Source organism: Ambystoma mexicanum, chromosome 4q (genome assembly GCF_040938575.1).
Source record: "Ambystoma mexicanum isolate Mex_15411 chromosome 4q, UKY_AmexF1_1, whole genome shotgun sequence".
Taxonomy (NCBI): domain Eukaryota; kingdom Metazoa; phylum Chordata; class Amphibia; order Caudata; family Ambystomatidae; genus Ambystoma; species Ambystoma mexicanum.
This window is the reverse complement of record NC_090928.1, coordinates 721,617,811-721,642,933: the sequence shown is the minus strand read 5'-3', so window position 1 is coordinate 721,642,933 and position 25,123 is coordinate 721,617,811. Positions and strand designations below refer to the sequence as shown.

The following is a 25,123-nucleotide window of genomic DNA, read 5'->3' as shown; positions in this document are numbered from 1 at the left end:
TGAATGATCTTATTTTGTTTAAAGTGATTAGGTATAAATCTGTATCTAATTAGGTTGTTGTTATTGACTATGTAAATCTGCATATGGACGTAATTCTTGTTAATATCAATTTCATTTTTTATAATATGTTCTCTTTTAATTTTAAATACGTTATGTAAATTTTGTATGTTGAAAAATCAAGATATACTTGATTAAAACAACTTTTAAATAAAAAAATAAAAATAAAATAATAATGTTTAAGGGATTTCTATGGGTTTGCTGTTATTGTAAGGATTTTATTTCTATTGTGATGTATCTATAGTATTTGCCATTTCTCCCCGGGGGAGCCAATCCCTTTGAGACCAGGGATGTGAGTCCGCTCCGCAATACACTCCCTAGGGGTCTGGGCAAGTGGGACCTCACTGGAGCGACTCCCCTCTAGGGGACAAGGACTCTCATTCCCACAAGGAACTCCCTGTACCAGCAACACTATCTGCCTATATGGGATTGCCTTCAGTAACAAGTAATGTGCCTTCCTTTTGTTTGGCTTCAGATAATGCTGGATCAAACACGACGCATGCAGGAAAAGGGAACCCCACCCTGAGCGTGGACTCGTATGTAACTAGGACGCATCAATCAGAAAAATACGCAGGAGAAGCCCTCTGACGAGCTACACCTTGGAGGAGCAGAACAGTGGGGAGCCGCAGAGCCTGCGAAAATTCGAGAAGGCGAGAACGTCAAAGAAAAATGCTGTGGGCCTGGCGCAGCGAACAGCAGGACAGAGTCTTGGAGACTGTCCGACGTGGTGGCGTGACCACGGACAAGTCGTGGTGGGCCTGGGGCCCAATCAACAATTCAGAGACCAGAGGAAACAAGAGAGACGAAATCTCCCGTTGGCACACCTACGCCGCGTATACCAACACAGCGAGATGCAGCGAGCCAGCCCACGTGAAACCAAGAAAGAGGAGAAAGATTCGGGAAACCATCCGGTATGGATGCTAAGTCCTGAAAAGCCACCTGCATCGAGAGGCAGTACTGAGGTGGAACTAAGAAGGGTGAGGCAATCGGGACAGCATGCTTTAATTGAGAGGAAACATAATGTTGACTATGGATCACTGAGAAAGCACAAATGTGAATATTGGGACATACCAAGGAAGATATTGGTCATGGGGCATTGAGCAAGCCTGAGTATGCTGTATTGGGAAATACCAAGGGAAGTTGTCAGCAGTATTGAATGTGAGGCATTAATGAAAACAAATATATCTAATGGAGAAGGGAAAAAGAGAGTTATAATACATATTGATTGGGGGGACATTAAGAGAGCATGAACGTACGGATTGGAAGACACCAAAGAGGGGCATCTCCAAGTATCAAATGAGACATTGGGAAAGAGCGAATATACCAATTGTGAGAGATCAACGAAGATCACCAAGTATACTTGCTGGTGAATATTGGAATTCCTTACCAAGAGACTGTGAATAGCGAACTGAATTAAGTCCAAAAATTAATCAGAGAAATCTAAGGAAGAGAGAGGGGAACCCAATAAAGAGACCCCAGGAGTGGTGGTGCCACACCAATGTTAAAAGATATATCAAACCCCAATCGAAGGAGAGTTGACTGTAAAGAATCTGAAGGACTAAACGTAAGTGGACGAACTGTAAGAGATTACACTCAGGAAAAACAGTAAAGAGGATATCGAGAACATTGATAGGTCTCGCAACCTCTGGAGCAGCAGATCTAAGAAGATATACCATGAGCTACTGAAGCTCGTGAAAAAGATACTGAATCAGGAAGAATATTCTTGATTGACTGGTTTCCAACTAAGTGGCCTGGTCAGACTTGTTACATTTGGATAAACCCTGAAAGGAAGCCATCAAGACATCCAAACTAAAGGGAAGGTACTAGAAGATACATTTTTTGACCATTTTTTGTATCTTCATTAAATAATACTTCATGATTTTACACTTGGAAGGACAGACATTTTTATTACCTTTCTCTTGAGAAAAATACTCTAACAAATTGTTAGCAGATTTACCTGCGAGGGACAAGGTGGCACCACAGGAGGTTCCTATGGTCCTTGTGTAGTCTTTGTAGTTCTCACAACTATGTGTGACAGTGGATTACGCTGCCTATATTTGTGCAGAATATTGAATATGTTTTGTATTTATCATTACTGATAAGGTGGTGCCTGCCTCCCCAGTACTACAAGTGAGGTCAGATGACCATAAATTTCTTCCAAGTCATTAATGGGTGAATTGGATTGGCAAGCCATTGACATGATAGCCCCATGCCAAGGGCACAAGGTTGATAAACTTGTTTTCTCCTAGTCCAAGCCAGGCTCCCATCAGGGACATCTCTATCTCCTAACAAGCCTCGGGAGCAGCCAGGTCAGCAGTCATTTGCCTCCCAACCACTGTGTATTCTTTAGTGAGCTTGCCAATCCCACCAGTCAAATTATTCTGCTACCAGCTAGCTTGTTGATCGCTTAGGGATTTTTCTCAGACCTGTTTTGGCCCATACGCTCTCAGCTCCAGATGAGCAAGGCTGTGAACAATTCTTGCTCATCTGTCTAAATCAGGTCTGGTTGCTGCTTTGCCAACTCGTGCCACCTGCCAGCCTCTAATGCCTTTGCTAATCTCAGGCCTGAGTGGTGTATCCTTGCTGAGAGATTGGCTGGTTTGTCTTTCTTCCCTCTGGACTTTCACTACCACCTTTTCCTCTTCTTGCGCACCCAGGGGTTTCTCCTTCCCTCGTTTTCTCTCTTCTCCTCAAAACTCTGCAACTCTGGTGGTACTCTTTCTACCTCACCACACTGCCACTTGTTGTTCTTCAGTAGTCCTTCCTCCTCCTTCCATCATCTTACTGGATGTTTCTCTTTAATCTTTCCTCGTTGGCCCCACTATCATTCTCCATTATCTGTTTTACGCTTAGTTTTTCCTTGCTCCCTCAGCTACCTTGCCTTCCTTTCTCTGCTCTTCTCCTTCCACCTCTCCTCTCGCAAAGTACTCTTCTTCTTTCCATTCTGCATCTTGCTCCTCTCCCTGATCCCAATCTTTGACGGTATACTCGCTCCTGCTTGGCATCCACCTCCAACTTCCCACACTCCCCTGTCATTTCCCCTCAACTTTATTCCCAGGCTCCAAATCAATATTTCTACTAGTAGCTACTAGTAGGTTCACCCGTGCTTCGCACAGTAATTCCTACTTCAGCCCTAGTTTGAAGTTTATTTACTGAACTAAACCATTGCTTCTTTGTAGACAATATTGCCAGTCTTTCCTGTAAGAGTTAGTGTGAACAAATTGGGACTCATTACGAGTCCGGCGGTAGCCGTGCCGGAAAAACTGGCTGGCTGCCGCTGGACCGGTAATACTATTCATGGAATCACCGAGGCATTAGTACTCTGGTGACCCGGTAAGACTGTAGGCGGAATTCTGTAAATACCCATTCCCATGGAGTCCCATGAGACTCCATGGGTATAGGGACCATGGAAAAACCGGTTCCGTCTATTATAGAGCTGGTGTTTGCATGTCCGCCTGCAGGCAGGTGGTGTTACTCCCGCCAGGTCAGACCTGGCAGGAGTGACACCTCCTGCCTGCAGGACTCGGAATCAGCCGGTCCGGAAACAACAGTGGCGGTGGATTTACCGCCACTGTTGTTTCCGGACCGGCTGACTTGTAATGAGGCCTGACCCTGGCGGTAGGGGGTTAACGGGGCTGGTAGATCTGCCGGCCCTGTTAACCATCTACCGCCTCATTACGAGGTACGCTCGCGGTACCCGCTAAGGACGCCTGGTTGTACCAGGCGTCCTTAGCGGGTACCCCGAGCGGTCCAGCATGCTTATAACGGGCCTGTTGTTAGCATGCTCCCCATTCCCATTGAGCCCTAAGGGGGCTCGAATGGGTATGGGGATGGGTTCCTGGAATGTGGAAATACCGGGCCCTCCAAGGAGCAGGGATTTTTAGAAACTGTTGGAAAGAAGTGTGATTGGGATTAGAGAGAATTCAATGGTTTGTAGACAGAGATATAAGAAGAAATAAAGGGAAGCGTCAGACCATGGATACAAAAAGAGATATAAGAAGAAATAAAGGGAAGCGTCAGACCATGGATACAAAAATGCAAAGAACATGCAAAAGAAGGCTAGCATCAAAATGGATCGAAATCTCTTGGTGGTTTCACGGTCCAAAATTCTCTACCGTGGTTATGGATGTATTTCCACTGCAGGCCTGGGATATGCTACCACTTGATATTCATGGCATTGGGCCTCATTGCGAGGTTGGAGGTAGCCTTGCCGGTAAAACTGGCAAGGCTACCTACAAACTCTCATCTGGATCCGGCACCCGCGAATGGGCAATTACCGGGCTATTCCGGCCCAGCTGGACCCAGTAATTGCCCTTTCGCGGGTGCTGGGCTCGTTACTTCCCCATTTGAGCCCCAAGGGCTCAGTGGGAATGGGGACGTCAGATGCACTTGCTGTGCTCGCGGGCTGACAGGCACCTGCGAGCACAGCTCGTAGTATGGCAGTACGGTAGCAACAGCGCCGATAGCACTACCGGCGCCGTTGTTACTGTACTGCCATACTTATAATGAGGCCCGTTAACTCTCTTTTGTAGTTTAGTAAAAGATTAAAAACGTTTCTTTTTCTATAATAGCCTCTTATTTTATCAGCTTTGGTTCGTTTGTGCCCAGATGCAGTCTCTGCTTTGTCACACAGGAATTGCGCATCATAAATTCAAAAATCAAATCAAAATCTAAACAAAATGGAGCCAGAAAGAGAAGCAATTACTGAATGAAATGGGGAAATGATAATGCTTTGTTATTTATATAGCGCGTTCACCAAGGCACAGTACATAGAATATTAACACACAATTATCAGATAACCGAAGTTGGTACTCATTTATCGTCCTCTGAAGTATGAAAGGTCTTAGCTGGCCTTTCCAAGATTGAAACCTGTGACCTGCCTTTGACACACAGATCGCAACAGCAAGCGCTCAACTCGCTGAGCTATCTTCCAGCCTGACAAAGACAAAAAAATGAATATGAATAGAAGAGTTGTATACTGAATGAAAAGCGGCCAATTGATAGGTAGAGAGACCTATCAGAAGACCTGAGCAATAATAAAGACAAGGACAAAACAAAGAAAAAGGAATCTTAACAGCACAAAATGGCAGAAAACGATGAACTTTACCAACATAGTGATGGAAGCAGTAATGGAAATGTGAACAGAAAAAGGAAGGATGGGGTGAAAAGTGATGCCAAGATAGTGTGCAGAGGAAGAAAATGACAGGTGAGAGGAAGAGAAATAAAGGATGGAACACCTGGAGGGGCAGTAGACTAAGCAGAAAAAATAAAATCGCAGTTTGAGGAATTAAGATGAATGGCCATCTAGAAAGGCAAGAAGACAGGCAGAAAGAGTAGAATGATTAGAGTCATGAAAAGAAGAACGTGAAATAAAGGTTTGTGAATCGTCAGCATCGAAGTGAGAGGCGAGACTGAAAGAGGAGTTGATGGCGGAATAGGAATAGTATGAAGAGAGAAGAGGACCAAGGACAGAGACTTCAGGGACTACAAATTGAACATTGAGAGCTGGAAAATGCTGGCCATCCCTAGGGACTAAACACTGCGGCCGGTAAAATAGGAGCAAAATCATTGACAAACAGAACCAGCGAACCCCAAAGAGGAGAGGGTGGAAAGAAGAACAGAGTGATAAACAGTATTCAAAGCTGCAAAAAGATCAGGAACAACATGCATTGAGGAAAGCTTAGTGTGACATGCAAAGAGTAGAGTATTAGCGACATACAGCAATGCAGTTTCTATAGAGTTAAATGGACGAAAGGCAGATTGATAAAGGGGTGAGATGGTGATGATCAAGATAGACTGAGATTTGGGCATAGGCCACTCGCTGAAGAACTTTGGAAACAAAGGGAAGCAGAGAAATAGGATGAACATTATTAGATGCAAGAGCGGGGCCAAGAGAAGTTTCTTTTAAAAATCAGAATAATAGCATGTTTAAATTCAGAAGTAATGGTTTCAGTAAGTAGTGTGATATTACAGAGAAAATGTAAAAAAGGAAAATTGAGGGATAGCCCTTAGAAATAAGGGGAGATTGCATAGGAGCTGAAGGACATGCAGCGGGATCAGCACGAGACAGAAATGAGTCTCTGCCAAAGTCTAAAAGAAGAGAAAAGGAATATAGAGAAGCAAAAACAGGAGGAAGGAGAGAATTATAAAGATCAGAGTGAGGGGGGAGGATGAAAAGGATGAACGAAGAAAAGAGACTTTAGAGGTAAAATAGTTAGCAAAGTTAGTTAAAGAAAGAAATGATGAGAGGGGGAGGGAGGTGCTTTGTTTTGGTTAAGCAACCGAAATAAACTATGAGGATGGGGAGAAAGAGTAAATTTATGATCAGAATAACTATACTAGAAGGTATGTAGAGATGTGGCTGTGATGGGGAAATTGCAGGCATTTGTGTGGGAAAGAGTATTGCGCCCTCCTAACTGGCTGATGCCGGATCAAACGGATTCCTCATATGCACATGTTTGAACCGTGGGCTTGTCTGTGCCTTTGCACCCCAAATTCATGAAGTGGCAGATTGCCATCTTGGCGTCTGGTTTGTTCATGGCAGGAGCTGCCGACTCCAACATGGTGCCACTGCGGAGCTTCAATGTGGGGGTTACTCTGCGCTTGGGCACCCGGTTCCACTGTCTGGATTGTCAGGAATGTGATCTGTGTTTTGGGTAATGGGGAGGCAGGAGGACAAGCATTTATTAGGTATTGTGGGGTGTGGGGAGGGAGGCTTCTGCTATGGGTGTGCGGCCGTTCAGGCTTTTGCTGGCTTGGTTCATGTTTGTCTCTACCCATGAATTCTCTGGCTTCCCCAATACAAATTAAAAATGTCTGTTTGACAACAATACAAAAAAGGAATTACCAGTTGGCATATAAACTGATCCAGTTTTGTCACTTCAAAAAGTCAGGTTTGAAGCCTTTGTAAGTAGCAGAAATGACTGTAACCCTTGTGTATTATAGGAGGGGTGGGGAGGAGAGCTGAGAACGGATATTAGGATACCCCTGTCAATCCGCACAACAACAAATATTCTGGCCTTACATTTTGGTTAATTTTCCCAAGGCACAACACACTACCTTTATACATGGGATATTACTTCTGCAAGACCAAGGCGCGCCATGAGGAATGCAATCTGGTGATCTGCCAGGGAAAATCTGTAATGGTAGTTGCTGAAGTACATCTGTGACTGTTGAACGTTTTATGAGATGCTGGTCTTCGGATGACATAATTGAGCTCAAAATGAGGATCAGCAAAGAAGAGTTTCAGGCGGCCTGAAGAAAACTCATGGAGATGTCGAACTCAGTGAAGGTCTGGAGAGACAGGGAAGCCTGGGGCATAAGGGGAAGCTCAGTAAGATCTTTTAAAGCCTAAAGGAGCCCAACAGTGGTGTCAGAGCCTCAAGAGATTTAGATAGGCCTGGATGGGGCTCAGGGTATCATGAGGCACAGAGCACTATGGGAGGTCTAGAGAGAAGGAAGAGCTGCCTACCAAGCTGAGTTGGCCCTAGGAGAGTTGTTGGAGGCCTATGAGATAGCTGTGCTATCTGACCGGCTTGTACATAATGTCAACTGCTCTATCGGAACCTGTCTATAAAGTGCCAGAAATCCCCTAACTTGATGAGTGATAGGACAGCATTCCTCAAGGAGAGTAGTGCTATATTGAGTAGAGCTACAAAAGGAGAAGCAGAAGAGCAGACCTTGGTCCAGTGGACCAACAAACACTTGAATTTCTTTCACACACGATACATAATCTAAATTTTATTTGCACCTAGTTCTCTTGAGAACCAGGACTTTTGGAGTACTCCCATGGTAAATGTATTAGGTGTCCAAGAAATGTTCATGTATGTTCTGTGCACATCTCCAGGCACAGAGTGTCTTACTGATTTTGTATAACAGGTTGCATTTGAATTACAATTGGAATGGCTATACTTTGTTAATAATACCCAATGAATTTGCAATCATGTTGTTCTGACTAGTATTAAAAAATATCTGTCAGGCTGTATTTGTGTAGATACTAGATCACACATAGTACTTACAAATATGTGTTTTTTGTTAACTGTATGCACTACTCACAATGAGATTTCACTGACTCTTTCAAAACATCTCTAAAATGACTCTTTTTGTTTTACTTTAAAACACATGTATTCCACACTTCTCAGCCAAATAAAAAAGGCAGGTGTGGTGAACCCTCAGTGGGTGGATGGTTCTTTTCCTAGCAAGACAAATGTGTCAAATGTCAGGCTAGGTTGTCTATAAAGGTTCTGAATGTGAATTGCAAGAATTCATTGCATTTGAAATTGTAATGAGGACAGGATTCACCCCGTACATAGTATTTCTTCAGCCCATTTAGTCATGCCCTATCCAGGGCTGTCCCTCCTGTTACTATTGTTGTAGATATAGCGTGGCTACAATAGGGACATCTAAATAGATTAGTCCTTCACCTCACGTCATTTACTCACTCCCAGCGCAGGCACTTCTACTTATGGCCCCCATTTCTCAGGATTGACCACACTACCTCTTTTCCTTTCATTATGGAACACACACTTAGCTTCTCCGAAGACCAAATTAACAATATTATTCAAGGCCCCACTCTTTTCAATATGGAGGGAGCACAACTCCACCTCAATTCAACTGCTACAAGTGAGGATCTCCTAAACCTTAAAAAGAGGTGCTTTAGAACAAAGGTTCATGGTCATTTTCTTCGTGAATACCTTAGAGTGAACATGGTACCCCTAGGACTACTTATACGCAATTAACCTTCTTTATTCCTGGAGATCAAGGAGTATATGGTAGACTTTAGTAAAATTGCAACTAAATGTAGCAGGAAATTAATGGCACTAACGATCACAACAGCACAAAGAATACAAACCAAAATGCTGATTGAGTTGAAAAACAAACAAACTAAATTCCTCAATGATGATACTCTATCCAACGCAAGGGACAAACTTAAGGAAATTGATAAAACATTGGAAACTTTTATAGCGACTACATTGGAGAAAAAGCATAAGAAGCTAGCTAAAGATATCAAAAACTTCAAGCTGGAACATGTCTACCCTTACCTATCTGCTGATTACAAAGATAACAAAGAGAAGGAGAGGGCAGCAAGACAATTGGGAACCAATAGGAATAGATGCAAGGGTGTCACTTTCTCAGACACCTGAAGCTCAGATTCCTCAACAGGTGACCAACCTCAAACCAGAGGCAGCAACTCAAATAGGGGTCATTTTCAACCACCACCCATGATGCCTTTTTTAGGCCAAGGGGGGCCCAGAGGAGGGTACTGCCCCCCCAACAACAATTCCAAATGCCTTTCTTCAACTACCCTCAATGGAACCAACCGAGCCGGAGACAGAGAGGCAACTGGAGACGCTAGATAACATTTCCATTTTCAACCTATCATGCTTCCCCCTTTCTAATGAAGAAACCTCTTTACTAGCCAAAGGCCTATCGTTTGTCCCCACAAACCAGACTGATTGGTTTAAACTGGATGGTGAACTTTCTAACTTCTTTCATACTATAAGGAGAAAAATGTACTTTAAAGACAAAGAATACCCATTTACACCAGATGACACAGGACTAAGACCCAAATCAGATTTTAATCCAAGAGATAGCGAGGTTCCAGCATCGATCCTCACGTTTGAGAAATGTATCAGGCAGGAAATCAAGAAATTACAAGCTACCCAAGAAAACCATGGACAGAACTTGACAATAGGGGAAAGGAAAGCCTTGAAAGTCCTCACAGACACACAAACCTTGTGATCAAATCAGCTGACAAAGGCAGAGGGATTGTTGTTCAGAATACTGGCCAGTACAACACAATGGTGCTTACTCTACTGAATGAAGAGAACTATAAGAAACTGAAAAAAGATCCCACCCCAGTTATCAAGTCCAAAATACAGGAAATTACCAGATATGCACTTGATCGAGATTGGATTTCGGAAAAAGAAGAGGCATTTCTCAACACCACCGAGGAAAGAATCCGTGCATTCTATGCATTTCCTAAAATGGACAAAAACATTAACCTGGGAGACCCATAGTGTCAGGCTGTGGGTCAATCCTGGAACCTATAGGCACATTTATTGACTATTTTCTCAAACTGTTATGCCAAAACACGCCATCATACCTCAAAGACACCATGCATACTATTTCCATCTTCGAACATCAGCCCTTTGACACTGCCAACAGTCAACTAGTCACGATAGACATCAAAAGCTTGTATAACAGCATTCCTCAGGACAAGGCAGTAGAGTGTATCAGACACCACCTCACTGAACATATGACCCAGAGGAGGGTGCCGGTCAACTTCTTAGTTGAACTGCTTGAGCTAGCCCTCACAAATAACTATTTCTCCTTCAATGACACATTTTACCTTCAGATCTGTGGTACCTCCATGGGTGCGGCCTTTGCTCCAAGCATGGCTATAATCTATATGGCCGAGTATGAAAAAAGCTTCGTACTCAACACAGAGAACCCATTCCAGGAGAACATCAGACTCTGGTATAGGTACATTGATGATATTATTTTCATTTGGATGGGCCCACAACAAGAACTACACAGTTTCTTTAACCGGATCAACGACAGGACACAAGAAATCCATTTTACCATCAACGGCAGTAACACTAACATCAATTTCCTGGAACTTAACATCAGTGCCACTAACAACCAGCTAGAATGCTCTATCTTTAAAAAAGAAACTGATAGAAATACCATCCTGCATTACAAGAGCCATCACCCTAAAAATCTACGGGACAACCTTCCCTACGGGCAGTTCCTCAGAAACCGGAGAAACTGCACGGAAACCAGACAATTCAAAATTCATGCCACTGAGCTACAGCAAAAAATAACTAACAGGGGCTACCCGAAGAAACTATTGAAACACACTCAGAAAAGAGCCCTGTACACCCCAAGGGAAACATTATTCACTCCAAAACAACGTGACCCCACCACTGACAACATCATGGCGTGTGTATCCGCCTTTGGTGCCAATACCTCCCAACTCAAGGGGGTAATTAAGAAATGTTGCCCCATCATACAACTCATCCTACCTGAAGAACCCTTACCCAGGATGGCACTAAAGAGAGCCAAAAACCTCAAAGACCTCACCCACGCCAGATCCAGACGAAAAACAGCCAGATCGACCCTTTGGAACATACAGGACATCTGGGGCCACCACCCCTGTGGTAGCTGCACAGCCTGTAATCAAACACGGAAATTAAAATCATTCCCCATAGAGGTCAAAGAGTGGGAACTGAGACAATTTACAAATTGTAAAACAGCCAATGTTATTTACCTTATTGAATACCCCTGCGGATTCAGATATGCGGGAAAAACCTCCAGACCCGTTCATAAAAGAATCGGAGAACATAGGTCCAGGATTAGGTGCAAAGCCCATACAGCACCACTGGTCTCACATTACATGGAATTCCAACATGGCCCTGATGCCTTCAGCTGGTGGGTGGTTATCAAAATACTAGAAACCGCCAATATCACCAACGCACTCAACTTCAAAGAGGCATGGTGGATTTTTAAATTACAAACTACCACGAAAGGCCTGAATGAAGCTGCACCACAAGAATATTACTGATACCTCCAACACATGCCTCCGGCTTGATCTTTCACAGGGATTCTGACCGCTCTGACTCCGTTGTGCAGCCTCAGTGTTTTGATAATTTTTTACATTGCTACCGAAGGTCCCTATACCTATTTGCATGCATTTTCATAACCCTCCCACAGCGTTTGCCAGGCATTGCACAGTACCCCTCCCTTGCTTGCCTCAGAGATCACTTCTTATTCTCCCAGCACCTCCTCTGCCGATCCGCCCGGCGCACTGGCACACACTTCAGTGATACACAACTCTGCCACTTTATAATGCAACCTCACTGATAGAATGCGCAGCGACTTCTCTGCCTGCCAGCGGGGCTCTCTCCTGCTTTTCGGCATTTTTTGCTCCTATTCGTGCAGTTCCCGCACATCCGCGGCTGCGTTACAAACTCGCCAGCATTGCCATGACAATCCCGACAACTATCTTGGTGCGCATGTGCACTACACAGGGCCACTTATTCCCTGCGCATGCGCACTGCGAGCATATACACAGCTCGGTCCTTTCTCACTACCGAGCAGCCTCCGATTGAATCACAGGCACGGCGTAGCACTCCATACGCAGGTAAAAGACATTTCCTCACAGAGCGCTCCACTCACACGCATGCAGGGAACCTGAGCAGCTTTTTCTGATCTTGATTCCACCTAGTCCTCTCTTTCTTTCTCTGACCTTTGCAGCCCCTTAGCAGCATTTTCAGCCCATTGCAGCAAAGTGATGCTTCATATTAGGACCTAACCCTGCGGGGATACTCAAGCTCCCAAGCCATCTTGCTTTTGAGCTCAAGGCAATTATTACTGGCTGTGGTACACAATATTATTTTGTCCACCTACCTTTAGGCACCAGCTCACTATCTACTCTGATCCACTTGTCTCTTTATACACAGATTTTCCATGACCGCCCAACTTACCATCTTTAAGAAAGTGAACTGGTCTGCAGGCCCAGATTTCTTCACATGGCTGGCATTCTGTTTCACTAATCCTTGAGATTGTTCTCCAATTTGTTTTTTTTTCACAGTATGCAAACATGTTAAATTTATTGGTTCAATAACAAAGCTGTTTCCAGTTACTTTGTATAAATGGACTATATGAAAAAACGAGAGCACCTAAAATTCAACACAAACTGCAGATAAAATGTGAGCTTGTTAAAAATGAAATCTCAGGTTAAACATCCTTTCCATTTAGATCACTGCGTTCACACCATGGATGGTGTTGTCTACCATGGTTAAGAAAATTCTAATAAAATAAATGTTTCCAAAAAGCAAAAAATTTGCTTAAGTAGGGTAGAATATAACTACACAGTTGTGTCAAACGCTTCACTTCGTTTAAGACTTAAAAACAATGGAATAAGATCGGTAAATGGCTGGGGTGCAGAATGTTGCGTCATTCTCACATTTCAGATGATCTGTAGCTTTTCCTTAAAGGGGACCATACAAACATTAAAAACAAAAGAAAAAAAGTATATCCGGGAATGTTTTGGCAGGAAATCTGACTTTTTTAAAGAAATTCTCTATGTAGCAAAAGATCAAGACAGTCTACAAACATATGCCAACATACCCTACATTTTGTGAAGTAACCAAAACACTGCCTAATCAGAAGCACGTTTTTTTTAAATTCAAATTTCAGTTTCCCCAGCAACATTGCCTAACACATGTTGCAAAAGCAGAGAACCTCCGGTCTGTCATTCTGAAGGCTAAATTTGAGTGGCAACCTCATTAATCATGGCTATTCGAAAAGTATTCTCTAAGAAGGTTCATATACTATACATACTGAAAAGAAAGGAGTGTCAATTCTAAAGAAACAAAATTATTCTGATCTCTTTGCCCCAACCTGTAAAATAATCTAAAATGTTTTCAAAAAAAATAATCCAATTTTTGTAACCAGGCCCACCTAATTTAACAATCGGGGCAGGGCATCACTGCTTCTGATCCAGCAGTGATAAACATTTCAAACCCCAAAGGTGTCCTAGAAATGTAAAAACTTTGTTTTCTAGGTTCTCTTTTAAAAAACAGTGCCCTTAACTACAACGTCTAACATGCTCCAATACATATTCAGGAAAATGAAGACTGCACACTTGTAAACCATCCAGCTTGCAGGGCATGCGGGGATATTCATCTTCCTTCCATTTGTTCTCCTCAGGGTCAAAGGAGAGGATTGAATCACTGGAATGTCCATTGTAACAAAGGCCTCCCAGCACCATAATCTGCATGTCCAAAACAGCAACTCCGTGACCACTTCTGCCGATAGTCATGGATGCCAGAATAGTCCACTGGTCTGTGTCTGGATCATACACTTCTGTTGAAGGGCAGCCCTGAGACTCAAAAGAGGCCCTTAGAATTACACAGGCACCTCCAAAGACATAAAGCTTGCCATTGTAAGAAAGCATTTTATGAAAACACCTGGCATAATTCATTTTGCACCTGTTCCCCCAAGCAGTTTGTAAGCACTTGTGTCCTCCTAGTTCACTGTTCCACAGTACCTTCCTTGCTTGGGTCAAAGAGGCACACTTGCTTGGACGTAGAAGACAAGGTTATTCCTCCGGTTATAAATAATTTATTGCCAAGCACTCTTCCTTCATGGCCATATTTGTTCACTGGGTAAGGGTCCACAAATTCCCATTTGTTTTCAGTGATGTCATAGCGCTCTGTTGAGTAAAATGTTTCATCCCGCGTTCTCCCTGCTACCGCGTAAATATATTTCCTAATAACACCGACAGCAAACTCTGGGCGAGGGACAGACATGACTGACATACTTAACCAACTGTTTTGGCGTGGGTCATACTGAAACACTTTGGAGGAAGCATGAAACTCACCATCTGGCCCCAGTTCTTCCCAGCCTAAAAAAAACACAAAGTTATTGGCTATGGCTAGGCAGTCTGGTCTGAGAGGAACGTTTGGACCTTCCAGCTCCCACCAGACCCTTGGTTTGTTCAGCAGAAGAATTTTCTGTTTACCATACTGTGTCCTATCATCCCACTGAAAACAGCAGTCTGTGGTTTGGCCGAACGGATGCGGTTTGCTTTCATTTCCATTAAAGGCTGTTGGTGAATGCTGTGAAAGTAGTTCAGCGCTTGCTTCACTTCCTGCCGCAAGTGACGGGAATAACAATAGAATTCAGAGGTTTTTACCTATTAGTGGCATGCTGCCCTAGCTAAGTGATGAATCCTGACTACTGCTTTCAAATGCACCAACCTTCTCAAACACACTGGATGGTATCATCAAGCAAAACCTGATATTTTGTATGATGGTGTCCGTGTGCCTCCAGCGTCTCCTATCGTGCCGCAGCCAAGCCTGAACAGACTCGTACAGCTCTATCTCAGGAAACCTGCTTAACAAGTCATTCTCCAGATAGCTCATGAGCTTCTCAAAACTTAGGTAGGACAGAAAGTCAGGTCTGGACATAAGAGGCACAATGTTCTCCAACAGGAACTTATCCAGCTTTTCCCGGACCCCTTCGATGTTCACACTGAAGTCATCCAGCAGCCTCATAATTTCAGCACAGTTGTCCAAACAGATTTTAACCATCAGGAAAGAGCAGCAGAACTTCACCACCTCTGTTAGCTGGATGTACATGGCGGCTTGTAGAATCTCATGGACTGTACTCAGCTCGATGTTCCCATAATATATGAATTGCAGTGCATGGCTGAATCCTGTTTGTTAGGGAGAATTCTCTCTTTAGGCTGAATTTCCTAACCTAGTGAGTCCCCCAGCAGCTTTGCTGGATTTCTGGGGTTTGTTTTTTTTTCCTGCCAAGAGTGAGACTCTTTTTCCTCCCACTCTTGGACATGATTTATGGTATTCCTTTGACTGGTGATGTGTTTTATGGGCTATGGGGTTCTTTACTCCATAGGGTCTCGTGTTTTTCCTATGTGTGTTACACAGCACCCTCCGTGCAGTAACACAGGGGTGTCATAGTGACACCCCACCATAGACCCCATACCCTGGGACTGACTACTGTCTCCCAGGGCATGTAAAGTCACCATTGGCTTTACTAGTCCCAAATTATTAACAGAAACCAGTACAAACCATCATATTGTGGACGTACTGGTCGGGGCAATTCGATTGCCCCGTGGTCTGTTAGTCGAGGGGGCACGTCTCCGTCCCCCCTGATCGAGTTTTGGCTGGTGGCAGTAGAAACTACTTTTTATATTCAACCGCAAAGATTTTCCTATGGGATTTTCCCATTGTTCGAGGCTATCAACTTTAATTATTTAATTCTCATAGCCTCGAACATACCGCCGGTTTATTTAATTAATATTAATTCTCCGGTTGGTATTTTTTGCCAAGACTCGATTCTAAAATGGCGCTTGTGTTCTCTTCTGTGACTCCAACCCAAGTCGAGCCCTTTGTTTCACTTTTTGGCGGGCTTCTCCACAGAAGCTGAGCCGACCTACCACGACGACACCACCGGTGGAGCCCTGCAGAACCGACTCACCACTTCCCGACGACAGAGAAGATCTCCCGGCTGGAGAGGCTTCTTCCCCTGACTGGTGGGCACAACCAGTTTACCTTTCTTTCTTCGCACCCCAGCCCGGTTTGTGGTCGAACTGCCCGTGCCAAGCACCCCGGCAGCCGGATAGCCACTCACCACTGAACCACGAATCACCGGACCGCTCCTTGTACCTGAGAAACTCCACGGCTGGTTTCTTCCCTGGCAGTGCAACGGACCCCTGTCTTTCTCCACGACGAGTTCCTCTCTTACCCCGGACGAAGTACCGACTTGCACCCGCTGCCAGGAACAACTGCCCCTGCCGGAGCGTTCTCACCACTTTAAGGTACTGTGTCCGCCAGGCCTCCCTTTCTGAAGATTGCTACAAGGTAATAATAACCCCTTAACCTTCTGGACTGGGCTGGCCGCCTTGACCCTCTAACTGGTCCCTTTCCTTGGTCCAACTCCTTTTTGAACTGTTACAAGACTTTTGTGCACTGCAACCGTGTGACCTTGGACACATTTCGTTTTGATCCTCTTAAAGCGGATCCGGCCTATTGACTCTGAATTCACGGTGTTACTTTGCCTTTCTCTCTTGTGGTGTTCGTGAAAAAGTGTTGGGATCTGTTTCAATTTATTCTCTGCTTTTCTCTCCCTTTTTAAAACTAATTATTAGAGTGCCATCTACATTAAGCGCTCACCGCTGTCTGAAAATAAGTGGGGCTTTACTTAAGACTTGTCTAATATTCTTTTAAGGGAGTGTATATCTTTTAGTGACCGTGTGTTTGAATTGCTTACTATTAGTGCCTGTGTGTTTTTCTAGATGTGGTTTTAAAAAAATAATTATATCTCTTTTACACCAAGCCCTGGTCAGTGTTTACTTGTTCTACTGTGTTCTCTTGACCTATTGTGAATACTCTGTATACTGCCTAACTCTTCTTGAGGGAAGTCTGACTGCTCAGCCACAGCTACCAAGTGAATCTGTGTGGTACAGACTGCTACAGACCAGTGCTTTTTGAACACTTTAGGACAACTAACCACAGAGCTTAGCACTAAAAAGCTGATTTTCTAACTATGTCTGCTATGGAGAGTTATACCCTAGAATCATTGTCTGCCAAAACTGCTGATTACTTAAAAGTATTGTGTAGACATAAGAATCTCTCTGAGAAGGGCAAGAAAATGGAACTTATAGAAAGATTGTTAGAAAACCAAAGTCTGGGTGGTACAGAGGAATCCACCCCCCCCCCAGCAAATGTAGAAAACAGTAATGGTATTGATCTGAATCAAAGTCTTGAGAATGAGTCAGAAGAGGAAAGTGAACCTAATGAAGTTAGCCACTCTGAGCCTCTGTCTGCCTTACCTACTGTACCTACTGGGCCTATACCAGGTCCCACATGTAACCCTGCTTATTTTGAACTTGAAAAAATGAAGCTTGAATTAGAGTACAAACGTTTTTTAGCTCAATCTGAAAGAAACCAAGAGCTAGAGTTCAGAAGAATGAATGCCCAGGCTGAGCAGAAGCAAGCTGAGTTAAGACTCGAGAAATAGAGCTTAATCATGAATTAGAAATGAAAAAGTTGACTGTGGAAAATGCTTCTCTCTCCTCTGGTTCTCCTAGGAGTTCCAGTCCCAAAAGACCCCGGATGCCTAAGGAATTAGTGGGTTTGTATGAACCTAGATTGGATGTGTTGGATTGGTTGAAAATGTTTGAGTATAATAATGGGCTCCAGGACATCACAGGGAATGAGTTACTTCCCTGGTTGTTCTCTAGGCTTCCCCCTGTTGCAACTGATGTGGTAATGGAGTTGGGGGAGGTGGATAAGAAGGATTATGAATGTGTGAAGCTAGCTTTGATTGCTAGACTTGGGAAGACCCCTTCCCAGTACCTTAAGAGGTTTAGGACCCTCAAAAAGCATGATGGTACCCCTTGGGCTACCTGGGTGAGTGAAAGTTTGAAAAACTTAGAGGGATGGATTAAGGGTTACAGAGTTAACACTTATGAAGGAATGAAGAATCTTGTAATGTTGGAGTCAATTTATGATGCCTGCTTTCCTAAGCTCAGACAGCACTTGGCTGATTCAAAGGAATTAGATTCCAGGAAGTTAGCTAAGGCTGCTGACTTGTGGGTTGCCAACAGGGCCACTCACAAGGATTCTGGGGCTACTCAGAAAAAGGATAAGGGAAAACAGCCAAAGAAGGACTCCAAAGAGAATTCTAATAATTCCAATTCCAAAGAGGGCCCCAAACAGAACCGAAAGGGTAAGCCACCAGGGAAAACAAATCAGGCTAGTGTACCGCCTGGTGCCAAACCAGAAGGAGGTCAGAACAAGCCACCATTCCAGAAAGCATTTGGTAAATGCTTTGTTTGTGGCTCTACTGACCATGTGAAAGGAGATCCCAGATGTAAGGGTAAACCTTCAGGGGTCCAGCTTGTCTCCTTAGCCTTCGCTCCAGAGGAGGAAGTACAAATGGCAAGTGGAAACTTTCTATTACTGGCTGATGAACCCATTGGAGTCTCAGCTAGTGTTTCTTTAGTGTCTGTGGGAACAACCGAACTTAGATGTCTATAATTCTATCCCAGATAATACTAAAGAGTATTATAAGGACAGTGTCCAGGTGAATGGTAAGGAGATTCCTGCCATTAGGGACACTGGGGCCAGCATAACTGTGGTGGACAAATCGTTTTTTCGGGCTGAGGATGTTGCTAAGGCACCCAAACGCCTCACCAAGTTAGCTGGAGGGCCTGTGCAGATGCTTCCCCAATTACCAGTTCTCATCCAGTGTAATGACATGACTGTGAAGATACCTGTCAGCATACAAAGTGAGGTGCCAGGAAGGGTTCTGCTGCGTAATGACTCAAAACTCTTAGAGTAGTGTCACATACCCCCAGACCTCCTAGTAAAAGGTTACAGGAGCTCACCAGACCTGCAAGGGAGAGAACCATGAGAGGTACTCCCAAGGAGATGATGAAGAAAGAGATCACTCCTGCTCCACTGGAGATGCCAGCTGCTGTCTCTAAGAAACCAGAAGCAAAGGGGAAACCTAAGACTTCTAACAAGAAACCAGCAGTCCGCACTCCAGTGCAGCCAACGAGGATTTCCCCTAGGTTGTCCAAAGTTACACCAGTAACTCCCCCTCCAGCTGAGGCTGAGAGGGAGGTACAACCCTGTGTGGTTGAACTAGACTCTGAAGAAGAGCTAGTGGAAGGCCAGGAACTCATTGGAGATCTGGATCCTGTTAACCATCCTGAGCTGCAGTCTTTACTGGCAGAAGGTGGACCCAACAGGGCAGACTTCAGTAAGGGACAGAGAGAATGTCCAACTCTGGAAGGTTTTCGCCACCAGGCAGATGCTCAGGCTGAAGAGCAAGAGCCTGGGAAATATAGGTTACACTGGGAAGATGGCCTCTTCTACAGTGAACCAACCGAGTCTGCACCTGGGGACAACAAACGACTTGCAGTACCCGAAGAGAACAGACCACAGTTCTTGCAGTTAGCCCATGAGATTCCTTTGGCTGGTCACTTGAGTTTCAAGAAGACTAAGGAAAGGCTCTCACTCTACTTCTATTGGCCAAAGATGGGGGCCGAAGTAGATAAATACTGCAGGAGCTGCCACACCTGCCAGACTTCTGGTAAGGTTGGCTCCAAGAATGTGGCACCTTTTAGTGCCCCTCCCAGTTGTGGGAGTCCCATTTGAGAGAGTAGGGATTGACATTGTTGGTCCCCTTGATCCTCCAACTTCCTCAGGCAACAGGTTTATACTTGTTGTAGTAGACCATGCTACTAGGTACCTTGAGGCAATTCCTATGAGGGCTGTTACAGCTCCGGCTGTGGCTAAGGCCCTCCTTGGTATTTTTACCAGGGTTGGTTTCCTAAGGAAGTAATCTCTGACAGGGGGTCAGATTTTATGTCCCACTACATGAAAGCCATGTGGAAAACCTGCGGAGTTACTTACAAGTTCTCAACCGCATACCACCCTCAGACAAATGGGCTGGTTGAAAGGTTCAACAGAACCATGAAGAGCATGATATGTGCTTTAGAGGACCCCCTTAAAAGAAAGTGAAACCTTCTACTGCCATGCCTTCTCTTTGCTTATAGAGAAGTCCCTCAGGAGGGAGTAGGTTATTCTCCCTTTGAACTTCTCTATGATCATCCGGTCAGAGGTCCATTGGCCCTGATCAAGGAGGGGTTGGAGAGTGCTCCTTCCCCCAAGCCAGTCAGAGTGACTGACTATGTGATAGGTCTCTGCAGGAGAATGTCACAAATGATGGCAGAAACAAGTGATAACTTGAAAGCTGGACAAGCATTGGTCAAGCACTGGCATGACCAAAAGGCTAACATGGTTGAGTTTACTCAAGACCAGCTAGTTCTAGTTATGATTACAACAAGGCAGAGGGCCTTGCAAGACAAATGGATGGGACCCTTCAAAGGTGTGGGTAAACATGGAGAGGTCAACTATCTGGTGGACCCAAGGAGGCTCCGACAGTCTTCCACACCAACAGACTAAAAGCGTATGTCTCCAGACCTGATGTAGGAGCTTTGCTTCTAGCATCATCAGAGGAGGAAGAAGAGAGTGAAGCTCTTCCTGATCTCCTCAGAGGCTTACCTTTAGACGAAAAAATTGAAGGAGTAAATCTCTCTTCAAATCTGACACCTGAGCAACAGAAAGAGTGCAAATCTATGTTAAATCAGTTTGCCTCTCTGTTCTCACTTTCACCAGGCTTGACCCCTTGGGGACAGCATGACATACTCACTGGTGACTGTCTGCCAGTCAAAATCAGAGGATATCGAATGTCAGAGAATGTAAGAACCCACATCAAAGGTGAGGTCAACAAGATACTTGATCTAGGGGTAATAGAGCCCTCTACTAGTCCATGGTCTAGCCCAGTTGTGTTAGTACCAAAGGCCGAATTTAAAGAACTTAGATTCTGTGTGGATTACAGAGCTCTTAATGCAGTCACTAAGACTGATGCCCACCCTTTGCCAAGGACATATGAGTTGGTGGATAGACTTGGTGCAGCCAAGTTCCTCAGCACATTTGACTTGACGTCAGGCTATTGGCAAATAGCCCTGAAAGACCATGCCAAGGAGAAAACTGCATTTTCTACCCCAGTTGGCTTATACCAGTTTACGGTTATGCCTTTTGGATTGAAAAATGCACCTGCTATGTTTCAAAGGATGGTAAACCAGGTTCTGAATGGGATGGAGGACTTCTGCATGGCATACTTGGATGACATAGCAGTGTTCAGCAATTCCTGGGAGGAACATGTGGACCACCTGAGATTTGTTTTGCAGGCTCTTGGAAAGGCCAATCTGACCATAAAGGCAAGTAAATGCCAGATTGGACAGAGTAAAGTGGTCTACCTTGGACATGAGGTAGGAGGTGGAGAAATCAGGCCTTTGCCCAGTAAGATTGAAGCTGTGCAAAATTGGACAACACCTACTACTCAGACCCAGGTGAGAGCCTTCTTAGGTCTCACTGGGTATTACAGGAATTGCATTGAGAACTATGGGTCCATAGCTTCTCCACTGAATGTCATCTCCTCTCCTAAATTCCCTAAAAAGGTTAGATGGAATGAGGAATGCAATCAGGCCTTTGAAACCCTGAAAAAGGCTCTTTGCCAAGCCCCAGTACTCAGAGCTCCTGACTATCACCAAACTTTAATTGTGCAAACAGATGCTTCCAATGTAGGAATAGGTGCAGTCCTCAGTCAACTGGATGGGAAAGGTAGGGAGCACCCCATTTGCTTCATCAGCCGAAAGCTGAAGGATCCTGAGACAAGGTGGGCAACAATCGAAAGAGAATGCTTTGCTGTTGTGTGGGCACTGAAGAAGTTTAGACCGTACTTGTATGGTTCTACTTTTGTCATTCAGACTGACCACCAACCCTTGAGATGGTTAATGCAAATGAAAGGGGAAAATCCAAAACTATTGAGATGGTCAATCTGCCTTCAAGGGTTTGATTTCACCAATGAGCACAGGTCAGGGTGTCACCATCAAAATGCTGATGGACTCTCTAGGATGTATGTCATCGACTAGAGGTATGAGGTTCATCCAGGAGTGGATTAAATCCTCCTGTCCCTTAGTCTGGGGGGGAAAAGGGGCGAGTGTTAGGGAGAATTCTCTCTTTAGGCTGAATTTCCTAACCTAGTGAGTCCCCTAGCAGCTTTGCTGGATTTCTGGGGTTTGTTTTTTCTCCTGCCAAGAGTGAGACTCTTTTTCCCCCACTCTTGGACATGATTTATGGTATTCCTTTGACTGGTAATGTGTTTTATGGGCTATGGGGTTCTTTACTCCATAGGGTCTCATGTGTTTTTCCTATGTGTGTTACACAGCACCCTCCGTGCAGTAACACAGGGGTGTAATAGTGACACCCCACCATAGACTCCATACCCTGGGACTGACTACTGTCTCTCAGGGCATGTAAAGTCACCATTGGCTTTACTAGTCCCAAATTATTAACAGAAACCAGTACAAACCATCATATTGTGGATGTACTGGTTGGGGCAATTCGATTGCCCCGGGGTCTGTTAGTCGATGGGGCACGTCTCCGCCCCCCTGATCGAGTTTTGGCTGGTGGCAGTGGAAACTACTTTTTATATTCGACCGCAAAGATTTTCCTATGGGATTTTCCCCTTGTTCGAGGCTACCAACTTTAATTATTTAATTCTCATAGCCTCAAACATAACGCCGGTTTATTTAATTAATATTAATTCTCCGGTTGGTATTTTTTGCCAAGACTCGATTCTAAAATGGCGTTTGTGGTCTCTTCTGTGACTCCAACCCAAGTCGAGCCCTTTGTTCCACTTTTTGGCGGGCTTCCCCACAGAAGCCTCCAAAAGTGGTGCCACTCTGTCTGGGTACCACAGGGGGAGTGGGAAGGGGTTTAGGCACCCTGGACCGAGTTACCTTGGTAACTCAAGTCGCACTCTTGTGTGATTGGCCCAAGTGGTGAGCCAGCCGGCTCACCACTTAGCATGTTTGAGTGACAGCTAGGCTGAGTGAATGGGGGTTTTCTGCAATAAAGCAGGGCTTTGGGGACTGGAACTTCAGAAGTCGCCACAGGACCTGAGAATCCGACGAGGGAGAAGCTGAGCCGACCTACCACGACGACACCAAGATCTCCCGGCTGGAGAGGCTTCTTCCCCTGACTGGTGGGCACAACCAGTTTACCTTTCTTTCTTCGCACCCCAGCCCGTTTTGTGGTCGAACTGCCCGTGCCAAGCACCCCGGCAGCCAGATAGCCACTCACCACTGAACCGTGAATCACCGGACCGCTCCTTGTACCTGAGAAACTCCGCGGCTGGTTTCTTCCCTGGCAGTGCAACGGACCCCTGTCTTTCTCCACGACGAGTTCCTCTCTTCCCCCGGACGAAGTACCGACTTGCACCCGCTGCCAGGAACAACTGCCCCCGCCGGAGCGTTCTCACCACTTTAAGGTACCGTGTCCGCCAGGCCTCCCTTTCTGAAGATTGCTACAAGGTAATAATAACCCCTTAACCTTCTGGACTGGGCTGGCCGCCTTGACCCTCTAACTGGTCCCTTTCCTTGGTCCAACTCCTTTTTGAACCGTTACAAGACTTTTGTGCACTGCAACCGTGTGACCTTGGACACATTTCGTTTTGATCCTCTTAAAGCGGATCCGGCCTATTGACTCTGAATTCACGGTGTTACTTTGCATTTCTCTCTTGTGATGTTCGTGAAAAAGTGTTGGGATCTGTTTCAATTTATTCTCTGCTTTTCTCTCCCTTTTTAAAACTAATTATTAGAGTGCCATCTACGTTAAGCGCTCACCGCTGTCTGAAAATAAGTGGGGCTTTACTTAAGACTTGTCTAATATTCTTTTAAGGGAGTGTATATCTTTTAGTGACCGTGTTTTTGAATTGCTTACTATTAGTGCCTGTGTTTTTTTCTAGATGTGGTTTTAAATAATTATATCTCTTTTACACCAAGCCCTGGTGAGTGTTTACTTGTTCTACTGTGTTCTCTTGACCTATTGTGAATACTATGTATACTGCCTAACTCTTCTTGAGGGAAGTCTGACTGCTCAGCCACAGCTACCAAGTGAATCTGTGTGGTACAAACTGCTACCAAGTGGGTTTACTGCCAAACACCTGTAGTCCTAAATCTTTTGCAATGGTCCCAGAGGGAACTGCACAGGTTTCTGCCTAACATTGTTGCAGTGATGCCTTTTAGATGGATCTTGTCCTGGTCACGCTCTCTCATATCTGATGCTGAAGTAATCACTCTGAGTAGCGAGCAAAGCTTTGTGGGCTTGGAATTGGTGATCTTCAATTACAAGAGTCACATCGAGAAGCAGTCCTTCTTCATAAAGCGCTCTGAACCCAGCAGAGACACTAGTTTCGTGGACGGAGGAGCTATACCCTTCCACGTCCCCTGCCATGAATCACCCTTCCGCAGCGCTGCGGGTGCAAAGCATGTGTTGGTGGGGCCACCTTTGTCTCAGGACAAGCAGGGGGTTGTAGGCGGCGGGCGCCTCCGGCTTCCTCCATTCCTCAATTCCCTTGGGGTAGCTAGCCTCATGCCGGAGCTAGGCGAGGCCACTGGGCACCACTTGTTTACATCCCCAGCCCAGCTCTGCTGCAGCTGCCATATTGAGCAGATATACGTCACTGATTCTTCTCCAACTTGTACTAAAGGTCAGTCCTCAGTACACAGGGCCCTTGGCCGCTCGCTGTTTTTACCCTATCTACCAAGGTGTTTTTAACCTTTTGATTCCCACATCCAGGGAGTTCCATCTTTATTATTAACACTGAGTACCACTTTGCTTTTAATTGTAGATAGACCCCCCCAACACTTGGTCCATGAAGAAGGCCTATACTTTATCAAGCCGAAACGTCAGTGGTCTCCTGCAGTTCTCCCGACCAACTCAGGGTACTACATGAACTCAGACCACCTGAACCTGCTTCAGTTATATCTAGACGTCGACCAGTTCCTTGGTCATTCTTCCAGACGCCAGGTCTTGATACATTCCATCCTGAGGTATCTGTTCCACATCCAGTGGACCAACAAAAACTTGGATTTCTTTGTCACACGATACCT

At 44.9% G+C, this 25,123-nt stretch overlaps 1 protein-coding gene, 1 long non-coding RNA gene and 1 pseudogene across 2 annotated transcripts in view; 1 reads left to right on the top strand and 2 right to left on the bottom strand.

Annotated features, from left to right (window-relative positions):
* LOC138467957 (short-chain dehydrogenase/reductase family 9C member 7-like) overlaps nt 1-25,123 on the bottom strand; it is a 336,331-nt gene that overhangs the window by 85,954 nt on the left and 225,254 nt on the right. The gene's annotated exons all lie outside the window — the stretch shown is intronic.
* The window catches only part of LOC138467959 (uncharacterized), a 43,936-nt gene continuing 30,871 nt past the window's right edge, over nt 12,059-25,123 (top strand). The window contains exon 1 of the long non-coding RNA XR_011268172.1: nt 12,059-12,202. This is a non-coding gene — a long non-coding RNA (uncharacterized lncRNA). The remainder of the gene's footprint in view (nt 12,203-25,123) is intronic.
* On the bottom strand, nt 13,622-24,733 carry LOC138467105 (kelch-like protein 15; annotated as a pseudogene).